Below are 10,847 nucleotides of genomic sequence, written 5' to 3' on the forward strand. Positions count from 1 at the left end.
ATCTCAAGTACACAGTGTGCACTTTAAACATGTAGTTTTCAAGTTTTTAATTTTTCTTTAGGAAAATATTCTAGAGTTAATGATGTTAGCATTTGTACTCTTCCTTAACTTTGATTTTGTTTTTTGGGGACTTCTGAATGTATGTAGGATATTATTTGCCTATCTCCTATATATTTTACTTTCTCTTAAAATTTTTATCCCTATTTTATTTAGAAGTCATAGTTTACTGAGCTTTTGATTTTTTCTTTAAAAAAGAGAATTCCTCTAGTGTTGGTAGATTTAACATATTACTCCTTTATTACAGCATTAAGAATCCTTTGTCTTTCAGAAGCCTATAGCGATTTGAAATGGTGTTCAGAAAATTATATAAGTCATGAAACACTGGGTAGTATAAATGTTAATGATGTTTTAAGAATTATGTTATTTGATATGAGTCAAGTGATATAGTTACCTACTTTCTTAACGTTACACCGTGTATCCAAACCACATAAATGCTTAGTAAATCACGATGGCTTTGAGATAAACATTCAAGATTTTTCTTCTCACTCTAAGAAAAAAATAATGATTTCCAATTTTCCTTGAAAACTAAAAAAATAAATAAAATAAAAATTTCCTTTTCTTCACCTTCTATTTCCCAGTATCATTCTTGTGTTTCTTCTAGTTTTGAATTTATTTCTGAAGTAATTTTTGTTTGCTTTCTAATTCTTTCTTGAGTTCTATTATCTCATTTTCTGAGTTCTCTCTCTTATTTATGTTATTTCATATTTTCTATAATTTTCTTAATTTATTTTAGCTTATTTTGAAAAATTAGGTTATAATTCTCATCTGCTTTGTGGGCATGTATTTCTGTCATGCTTTTTTTTCCCTTTAGTTCTTATTCTGTATTTTATGTTCTCTCTCCCTCTCTCTCATGCAGACTCTCACACAATTTTTGTATGGATTCAATCACAATACTTTTCTTTTCCTCATTGTAACATGTCATTATTTTTCTGAGCTTTGGTAGGGAGGGTGGGTTAGGAGAGCTTTTCTAGCTTAATGTATCTAGAGCTCTTTATGTTGTTTTCACAAAGTGATAAGAAATATATAGCCTTCTTTCTGATATCTCCTGCTTCTGTTCCACAACCCCAGCTTTATCTGGATCTTTTCCTCTCCTGAGCATTTTGAGGATTCTTTTCTCAGCTGGTTTTTATTCAGTGTAGGACTTTGCATGGAAGAGAATTTTAGATGGTTAATTTCAAGAATTTACACGGCATAAACTGTTCCAACCCTTCAGCCTTTCTTTGGACCCCTTTACTCATCTTCAGATTGAAAACACTGCCAGTTACAGCTGCTATTATCAAATTAGTCTAATGCAATTTCCAGTGAGTAACTGTTGGCTATTTTTGAGTTTTCATGTTCTCATATCTGTTAGAAGCTCTGTTGCTTTCCTCCTCACAGATGCTGTTACCATATTGTGTCTATCTACCTGCTGGTGGTTTTCCCCTCAGCTTGAATTTTGGGATTTGTGGGGGGATACCTTGGTCTGGTTTTGTCTTAGATTTTGTCTGTGTTTTCTTGTTTAGCATTGTAGTTGTTCTGTCTGTTTTTATATTTAATTTTGGCAAGTGATTAAAAACTATGCAGGGTACTGCCATTGTCTTCCTAGAATCATCCCAACACTTCTATTTTTATATACTATTTCATGACAAGGCATTTTTGTTTAGATGAAAATTAGGTTTAAAAATTGGGGGAAAATGAAACAAGCAAAAGGCAGGATAAAGTCATCTTTGAAGAAAAACAGGTCCTAACAAATAAATAGTTACTCAATGAATGGCACAGATTATGAGAATGTACAAAACTTTGCCCATTATGTACCTCTCAGCAAGTATTTCCTCCTATAGATGTATTATCGTGTGCCCATCTCTTTTTTCATAGTATATTCTGTTATATATTTAAAAGTTATTATTTCAATTGCTACATTACTTTTGCAGCTAATTTTAATTTAATCCACAATATTTATTCTGCATATGGAAATTCTAATTTTTAATGCAATTATCTTAATTTTATAGTTATTGTTTTCTGCGAAATTGTCTCCATATTTTCAATGTAAAATAATACAAATGTGGATTAAAATGAGTTTGCTTATCACATAATTTTCAGTTGGACATTTAATAAATATATTAAGAATATCTGTTCTAGATTACTGAGTTGAGGTCTTGGGCCTATTCATGTAACTGTGAGAAACAGCCCTTTCTCATTCTGAGTGCTATTTTCTCGGAGACTCTGGATTAGTAATTTAGCTGTCATGGTTTTCTTATGTGAATAATAGAAAAAACACTGTTTATTTTATTTAATCTCGAAAAGAATTAAAAAACAATCCAATTTTACTTTTAGTAACAAAACCACTATAGACACTTGGTGATAAAACTAAAGAGAAAAATGTGAGTGAGAATTTAATCAATCAGAAGAGCTCCAGACTAGTTTTTTACAAAGCATTTTACTTTTATTAAGCTTCCAATTTCTTCATTTGAGCCAGGATTTCATGGCTGAATTCCCAAGGGTTTTTATAACTCTTGGTTTCTTTGTTGTAGTAATATAGCTAGCTCAAGTCTTTTTCACTAAGAACTTAATTTTGAATAACTTGCTTTTCTGTTTCTGGTTTATTCAATTCTGTGATTTGTATTTCATTGTGAACAGTTTCCTAGAGACAAAACATATTTACTGAGCTTCAATTTATGCTTAGAAATTATGGGTTTACAAAAAGAAATCCTCACAGAGGTGTTGAACAACATCACATTCCTAGATAGACAAATTTTTCAGAGACCCTGGGAAGTTCTTCCTCATGTATTTTACCCCTTCATATCCTCTAAACTTCCTTTGTTCCATATTGGCTGATTTCCAAAATAGCAGAATACAAATCTTCCCAGAAAATGGAATTCATTAACTTAAATTCACATTCAATGTTATATCAGTAGATCTTCTCCACTGCAACCTAATTAATTTCAAGTGCCATCAGATCAACTGGGCAGTAACAGGATCTGGAATTAGATCTTCCCACTAGGCAGAGGTAGGTACTTGGGATCAGATTCAGTCTCAAGTATTGGACGGAAGTCCTATCTGGCAGACAAACACCATATCTGATTGGCATGGTAACAGGTGGTCATTTACAGAAACAGTTAACATGGGAGGGTCTAATGGGAAGAAATTGCCTGCTCCCCAAAGTAGGTCAGAGCACAAGTCCATTGAATCAAGGAGCAGATGTCATTCAGAACACAGTCAAGCTGACTTAGTTTAGCCTCAGGAAATGGGTCACCTGATAACAAGGCAGGTCTTGAGATATTGGAAAGATTATCAAGATTACCTAGACTCAAGCACGGGGAACAAGATAGGTGTCCAGTTTCCAAATCTGGGACAAAGTGGAAATGCGTCTTGGGAATAATGCAGAAGACCAAATGGCAGATACAACACAGGGAACACAAACTCAAATGTCTACAGTGGCTAGTCAGATAACACAAGTCTATAAATCAGGCCAAGTCAATGATGCTAGATTAAATGGGCTTGTGATGAACTAGAAATTGAACATTTCACACAAAGACATTTAAATTAAAAAAATGTTTTCCATACCAACATAATATGTCTGCTCGCTAAATTCAGCTTGCAGGTCACCAATTTGAGGACCTTTGCTAAAAAATTAACATCAGAGGTTTTGCTTAAAGAAAACTTCCATAAGATTAGGAATAGAACACAGAAGTGAGCATTAGGTAGTTAAAAGGGGAGTGAAAGAAGAAGCTGGAACCACCTAACACAAGTTTCATCAACCCCACAAATTTTGCCTCAGGCCAACCTTAGTCTTAAGGAGCTTAGTCTAGGTGAGGAAATAAAATATACACAGAGGAAATGACTGAATGCTTTACAAAGCAGCATATCAGCAAGTGAAAATTAATTAGTGCTAAGGGCATGTTGAGTATATTTGTGATCAGAGTCACATGGGATTAGTCCAGAAAACTATGTAGAGGGGGTAAATTTTGAGGTCAATTTTGAAGGAAATAATGAGTAGATTGAAAGAAATGTTGAAAGAGCCATTGGTAGTAAGAAAAATAACATTCAAAGACACTGAAAAAGAAACACATCATGTAGTGGAAAGAACCTTGAATTGAGAGTCAAAAAGACCTGAGCTCATGTCTTGGTTTTGCTGTCAACTCTCTGTGTGGTCTTGGGTAAGTCAGTATCCCTCTCTAAGTCTCTACTCCCCATCTGGAGTTCAGACAAACCATGGATCATACATGCAAATTCTTACAAGGGCTAAGTAGCCGAGTGAAGGACAGATGGGGACCTGTCTAACCAAAGCATGTATGCCTTGTTTAAACAAATAGAAACAACTGAGCTTCATCTTTTTGTGACTAAGTGGCAAAGCAGATTTAATATTCTAATTTTTCTAGAAAATTCAACAATTCTGATGTTTATGTGAAATCTTTCAATTTTTAGTTGTTGACAAGTAACTTACACTAAAACAATATGAAGATGAAATAAAATATTTCCTTAGGCCATATTCTTCCTGGGGGGCGACCAGTTTGAAATCTCTGGACTAGATGGACTTCAACGTTCCTTCCAGCTCTTTTTGTTTATGGTTTTATGGCATTAAAGATCATATTCAGTAAAATGTAGGGAGATACAATAAGCTCTTGGGCTCTGCTGTATAGTAGAATAGCTAAAAGTATGAAAGTTGGAATCAGACAGCCTGGTTTTGCCTAAGTGTGTGACCTTGAGCAAATTACATAACTTCTCTGTAAAATATGAATAATAACAGTAATTACATCATGGTGTTGTGAGGATTAACTGAGGATTAACAAGTAAATTACTTAAAACAGTGCCTAGTCCATAATAAGTACTTAGTAGTTAGTCATTATTAGCGTGAAAATGATATTTGTAATAAACTATTTTGCCAACTGAATGTAGAATGAATTAATGGCAAGGAGGTGAGGTAGGAGTCTTACTAAGTATAAATGGGTGGCTATAAAATGGAAGGAAAATGCCAGATACGAGAAGACAATTGTTAGGATTTGATGATCGATTTGAATGTAGGGATAATACAATGTTTTGCCTATAGCTTTAAAATTCTAAGCAGTTTCACTTTTCATAGTTTTTGCTTTTCTTATTGTTTGGGGGAATTTAATTACTTTGAAATTCTAGTCTTATCTTTGTGTCTGACATGTCTTTTTCTAATGAAAAAGTGCTTCTGAAACGTAATCTGTCTTCTTAAAAATGCCATTTTTGGGGCTGGCCCCGTGGCCGAGTGGTTAAGTTCACGTGCTCTGCTGCAGGCAGCCCAGTGTTTAGTTGGTTCGAATCCTGGGCGCAGACATGGCACCGCTCATCAAACCACGCTGAGGCAGCGTCCCACATGTCACAACTAGAAGGACCCACAACAAAGAATATACAACTATGTACCGGGGGGCTTTGGGGAGAAAAAGGAAAAAAATAAAATCTTAAAAAAAAAATGCCATTTTTGAGTGCACAACAAAAATAAAACAAAAACAGCACCAGGATTAGGTCTAGTTATCATGTTATTATAAATGAGACTCCACTTGTAGTTGTTAAATTTCAGGCCACTTTTAATGAATCAAGAGTGTTTTATTTAGAATATTAAACTTACAAATGCATGATAAAACTGTTGAATTTCATGATTGATGTAATAGATTTTATATTACCTGCCAGATGTTTCTATGTCTTTTCAATATTTAGTAGGACTACACTACCCACAACCCTGCTCAATCTTCTTGTTCATCTGGATATTCTCCCTGCCCTTGGGCCCTTTCTCTGTTGGTGACAGATCCTTTGTCTGCCTACTGAGAGACATGTTCTTTGTCCATCACTCTGTGAATCAGTTCTCCTGATTTCTCTCTTTCAACGTCCTTTCCTTCATCAGTTCAATTTATTCACCTAGTCCCTTGATCATTGCACATATGTCAACTTGGATCTGTAACTTATGAAATCCAATTTTTATTTAAACTCAGGTTGACTATTAACACAGAAGCTATGATGTAAGAATAATTAAGTAGGAAGATATGATTTTGGAAAGACAGCTAATGTAAGAGTCAAGGGAAGTGAGAGAGAGCAAGGAGGCTATGCTTAGGAAAAAAGAAAGAGATACTAAAGACAGAGGCACACAGAGATTGAGACTTGTGAAAGATGAATAGAGTTAGAGGGTGAGAGGGGTTATTGCTGACAAGAGAGTAATGGCAATTTTTTCCTCTCTTACGTATCTTGCATTGTAACTTGTAAGGATGTTAAACTAAATGCTCACTGAAAGGAAGGGCCTGTTTTGATCAACTCTGTGTTCCTTATAGTTCTTGTCACTTTATAATGCAAAAAAGTACTCAGTAAGTATTTGGCAAATAAATAAAAAACATTAATGTTTCTGACCTCACACTTCTTCTCCCTTTGACAAAACACCCAGTGGAAGGACATTTAGTACAACTCCATTTTAGTTTATCATATAATCATTATTACCATTCATCGAGTGCTTATTAAGTACGAGGCATGGGGTAAGAACTTCACAATTATTATCTCATTTAATTCTTACAATGGTTCTGTGAGTTAGGAAATATTATTATCCCCAAGTTTAGAGAGGCTAAGTGACTTGCCCAAGGCAGCACAACTAATAAGTGATGGGATTATCAGCCCATTTTGATCTATTTTTTTTTTTTTGAGGAAGATTAGCCCTGAGCTAACTGCCACCAATCCTCCTCTTTTTGCCGAGGAAGGCTGGCCCTGAGCTAACATCCATACCCATTTTCCTCTGCTTTATATGTGGGATGCCTCCCACAGCATGGCCTGCCAAGCGGTGCCATGTCCACACCCAGGATCCAAACCGGCTAACCCCGGGCCGCTGAAGCGGAACATTTGCACTTAACTGCTGCACCACCGGGCCAGCCCCTGATCTTCCTCTTGATAGTTACTTGTTAAACTCCTTCTCTGAATATTCTCATTAGACTTTAGACCAAAAAATAGATGAAAATAATTCCACGAAACCTTCTCTTGGCCTCACAGACCTAAATATTACCAATAACCCTATAAAAATATATTCAAATTGAGATTATCATAATAAAACTCTCATTGGTTTTTATATAAACTATTTAGAATCAATTATTCAAAACAAACTTGAATATCCAGATATAGAAATTGTCTGTTTTGCATGCAAAGAAAGGAAAAAAGCACAGAAAGGAAAAAAAGAGGAGGAAAACATGACAATAAAATGAAAAAGTGAAAAAAAAAAGTGTAGAAAACTTTTCTGAACTAATGAGGAGGATTAGGTAGGTAGGAGGGGGATTAGTAAGAGAACAGTGAAAGGACAGGTGGCTGGCAAGTCAGCTAAGGAACCACCAGATGTTAGTTTTTCATTTACCATATAAGAGTAAATGGGAGATATCAGTTGGCTTCTTTGGCTGTATCATCTTACACAGTGTACACATAGTTCTTTCTGAAAGGGTACCCAATATCAATGTTTCTCAATCTCATTTAGGTCATAAATCCCTTTGAAATTCTGGTTAAAATTGTGGATCCTCTTTTCAAATTCACATATATGCCAAATCTTGCATACAATCTCAGGGACTTCTCAAATCCCCTAAATCCCATCTGTAGATCTTAGACTAAGAGTCCATAACCTTATTAGGGTTATGATTCCCACTCCAGATAGCTAACAGAGTAAAGGGAGCTAAACGGGGAAGAGGATGAGGAAGAAAAGATGGTAGCAACCCTCCCCCAGAATTTCACAACCCAAATCCCAGAAATACTATTATACACAATGTACTTGCTAAAATTTTCCCCCAGAGTCTAAAAGCCCTAGTGGCAAAGGAGACTCTAAAGATAAACCCAATGATGAGTTGTCTACTGATGTAACCAGTAAGAACATCTATTGAATCAAGATTCTGTTCATTAAAAGGATATTACGTAGAGTTAGCAGCAGTAATATGTTGATAAATGTTTAACAACCAGCTCTTAGTAAGATGAGGATTGTGGAGTGAGAAGGAAATCCAGATTTGTAGTGTTTGCTGATTTCCATGGTGTAAATACTCCAACAGCCAATTTTAAGCTACCAATAAGCAACATGGAAACACATAATTACTTATTATTTCCAACATACAGATAAAATAGATGTAAATAACCTAAAGAGCATAGATCGTAAAATGTAGTAAAATAATGAGGAAGTAACAAGTTTTGAGTATTAATTATCTTTGTTTTTAACATGTTTATTTAATCGTGTTTATATAATTTACTTTTTAATAATGGGTGTGTTTAACAACTTTAAGACTCCTCATATTTTTTAAAATACTTATTTTGAAATAATTTTACGTTTACAGTAAAGTTACAAAGATAGTACAGAAAGGTCCCTCATTCTGTTTCTCCTTTACTAGCATGTTACAGTAATGTAAAGTGGAATATTTGCCAAAACTAAGAAACAAACATTTGTTTATTACTATTAACTGAATCAAGACTTCATTTGGACTTCTTCAGTTTTTCCATGAAAGTCCTTTTTCTGTTCCAGGATTCAATCTAAGATATCATATTGCATTTAATGATCATGGCTTCTTAATCTCCTTTGGTTTTGACAGTTTCTAAATCTTTCCTTGTTTCTTTTGATCTTGAGCGTTTTGAGGAGTACTTGCCAGATAGTTTGTAGAATGTAGCTCAATTTAGGTTTGTCTGAAGTTTTCCTCAGGCCTAGACAGGGGTTATGAGTTTTGGAGAAAAATACCACAGAGGTGAAATGCCCTTCTCATCATATTATATCAGGAGGTATAATGATATCAACGTGGCATCATTGGTGATGTTGCTCTTAATTACTTGCTTAAGGTGATGTCTCACAAGTCCCTCCACTATAAAGTTACTGTCAGCTCTGGCTGCTATAACAAATTACTATAGACTGGGTAGCTTAAAAAACAGACATCTATTTCTCAGAGTTCTGGACGTTGAGAGTTCTAAGATCAAGGTACTAGGAGATTCGATTCTTGATGATGACCCTCTTTCTGGCTTGTAGATGGCTGCCTTCTTACTCTGTGCTCACATGACCTCTTATTTGTGTGGACACTGAGAGTGAGATCTGTTTTCCTCTTCTTATAGGGTCACTAATCCTATCATGAGGGTCCAACCCGAATCTAAACCTATTACTTCCCAAACTTCCCACCCCCAAATACCATCACACTGGGGGTTAGGGCTTCAATATATGAATTTTGGGAGGAGACATCATTCAGCTGATAACAGTTATCATCTCTCCCTTTATTTACTACATTTTGGTAAGGGAATCACTAAGTTCAGCCCACATCCAAGGGGTGGAAGTAAGCTCTACCTCCTTGAGGAGGGGATGTATCTACATATGTCATTTTGAATTCTTCTGTAAGGCAGATGTGTCTCTGCTCCCCCATTTATGTATTCATTCAACCATTTATTTATATAAGAATTAACTCATGGAGATTTATTTTATACTTTGGGTTATAACTCAATGCTATAATATTTATGTTTTAATTTAAATTGTCCAGATTTGACCATTTGGAGCTCTTTCAGACTGGCTCTTGTATCCCTTTGACATTCCTCATCATTTTGTTACTTGACCCCTTCTTTACTTTCTGGCGCTACAAGATGCTCTAGGCTTGTTGTGATGGTTAATTTACGTGTCAACTTGACTGTGCCATGGGGTGCTCAGATATTTGGTCAAACATTATTCTGTGTGTGAGGGTATTTTGGGATGAGACTAACATTTGAATCAGTAGATTAAGTAAAGCAGACTGTTCTCCCTAATGTGGATGGCCCTCCTCCAATCAGTTGAAGGCCTGAATAGAACAAAAAGGCTGATCACTCCTCAAGTAAGAGGGAATTTCCCATTCCTGACTGCCTCGAGTTGGGACATCAGTCTATTGCTGCCTTCAGACTCGAACAGAAACATCAGTTCTTCTTGGGTCTAGAGCCTGCCTACTTTCAGACTGGAACTTGTACTATCAACTCTCCTGGTTCTCAGGCCTTCAGCCTGGGACTGGAACTACACTATCAGCTCTCCTGGATCTCCAACTTAAAGACTGCAGATCTTGGGACTTCTTAGCCTCCATAATCCATGAGCCTATTCCTTATAATAAATCTCTCTCTCTCTTTCTCACTCTCTCTCTCACACACACACACACACACACCCTAATTGTTCTGTTACTTTGGAGAATTCTTAATAACACACTCATCATGTGTTTTCCCTGCCACATCCCTAAGATCCACCATTTCCCTAAGGAGTCCTGGTTCCTGTAATTGGGCATTGGCATTTAGAAATCAAGACATGGGCACTAGGTATTGCTCTACTATTTTGTTTGTACAAAATGCATAGTTTATCTAAGCATTCTAAAAGTTTTTGAGGTAAAAATTGCCCTACCTTTTTGCAGCTTTTCAATGCTAAAAATATTTTGCTGTAAATCAGTTAATAAACTTACAAACCTGTAATTTCACCTATAGTTTCCAATTTCCATGTCGATAAAGATGCAATAATGATTATTTCACAGTTTTAAAAACATAAGAGAAAGCTCTGAGAATTTTTTATGGCCAAAGTGTTTACCTGTGACTTGTCCACTAGTGTAACTAGAAATATGATACCCTGAAAATTTAAGCCCATGGAAACTTTGACCAGTGTGTGACCTGACATCTTGAAAAGTAACCAAAACAGTTCCAAGAAGGCAGTAAAAATAAAAGATTCCCTGACTAATTTCAATTGATCATAATTAACCTTATGTTGTTTTCAATGTATGCATTACTTTGTCAAATTAGTTTATCAAAGCATGAAGCATAAGGTAGTAATAAAGGTAAATGCAATAGCGTGAATCCCAAAGGATCTCTCT

The sequence above is a fragment of the Equus przewalskii genome, chromosome X (genome assembly GCF_037783145.1).
Source record: "Equus przewalskii isolate Varuska chromosome X, EquPr2, whole genome shotgun sequence".
In the NCBI taxonomy this organism is placed as follows: Eukaryota; Metazoa; Chordata; class Mammalia; order Perissodactyla; family Equidae; genus Equus; species Equus przewalskii.